Source organism: Salmo salar, chromosome ssa09, assembly GCF_905237065.1.
Source record: "Salmo salar chromosome ssa09, Ssal_v3.1, whole genome shotgun sequence".
Classification (NCBI taxonomy): Eukaryota; Metazoa; Chordata; class Actinopteri; order Salmoniformes; family Salmonidae; genus Salmo; species Salmo salar.
Genome location: NC_059450.1, coordinates 35,758,597 through 35,759,890, shown reverse-complemented (window position 1 = coordinate 35,759,890; position 1,294 = coordinate 35,758,597). Strand labels below are relative to the sequence as shown.

General features: G+C 40.8%; 1 long non-coding RNA gene across 1 annotated transcript; it reads left to right on the top strand.

The window, feature by feature from the left end:
* Nucleotides 1–295: 295 nt before the first annotated feature.
* LOC123724124 (uncharacterized) lies at nt 296–1,020 on the top strand. Its single transcript, XR_006756816.1, has 3 exons — nt 296–573; nt 680–760; nt 875–1,020. It is a non-coding gene; the product is annotated as an uncharacterized lncRNA (long non-coding RNA).
* The last annotated feature ends 274 nt before the right edge of the window (nt 1,021–1,294 follow it).

Below are 1,294 nucleotides of genomic sequence, written 5' to 3'. Positions count from 1 at the left end.
AGTTTTGGTCAGGACGTGGCATGTTTGTGTTGGGTATGTTTGTATTGTTGATTGGGACTTCCAATTGAAGGCAGGTGTGTTGAGTTGCCTTTGATTGGATGTCCTATATAGGTGTGTGTGTTTTTCTTTGGGGTTGTGGGTGGTTGTTTTGCACTGCGTTTTTTAGCCTGCAAACTGTTGCTGCTGTCACATTTATTGTTTCCTGTGGATGCTTTACTCCTTTTGTTGGGTAATTAAAAAATGAGTATTCACATACCTGCTGCGCCTTGGTTCATTTCAGAAGACAGTCGTTACACCCTGCTGCATTATGGACTCTAAACGACTACGGAGGAGCCGATGAAATATATGCTATTCTCCCGTTCTGTACGAACGTTTTTTCAAACACACCGAGAACTGAGGCTATAACCGTCCCATCAACTCCCCCGGGAAACTCGAGCCAATCACGCCATATTCGAGAACCCAAGATGCAACGCAGAACTCAGGCGCAAGTGCATTGCGCAGAATCACCCCGGCCCGAGAAGTGTTACTGAGCTGGAAACCTACGGCTTCAAGAAACGGCGCTCTATGGACAAGGTATGAAGCCAATATATATATGTTATTAGTTATACATTTTTTTATTATTATTTATATATTTTTAAGATTGAGTATGTTAAAACAATGACAAATAATGTTTTTTCAGACTCCAACGATACATGCCTGGCAGAATCTGGAATGCCGGTATCCGCGATTTGTCAGAACAGCCCACGTCAAAAAAGCCAAGGTAATTTAATTACATATTGTTAATATATAGTATTTTACCTGAAATGTATTTGACATTTTTATCTAATATATTTTATGTTTAATAACCTATTTTGTATGTGTATTTTTCTTTCAGACTCCTCCCCAGCGTATAACGGCACAGAAGACCATACACAACGAGAGCCGCGGAGGATTTCGGCGCACCGGACAATCACAATAAAACACCGAAACCAGATGATTTCAACGTTTTAAATGACATTTCAGAGGTAGACGATTTGATGTTGTGCGTGGTGGCCAGCCTTCTTGATTCAGCCAGCCTTCATAATTCAGCCAATTCTTTGGTAGAAACACCCGAGCCTGAAATCCAACAAGCTAGGTTTCTCACTGCCTTTTACGGGGCTCTAAAATCCAGAAATGTCTTGCTACACAAATGAATGGTGGCTTTAATCAAGAGGCAATACAGTCAAGATCTATCCTTCTGGCATAGAACAATGCCCCATTTGTTAAACAACAATCTGATTAAAAAACGCAAATACAGGCGCTAAAAACCTATATG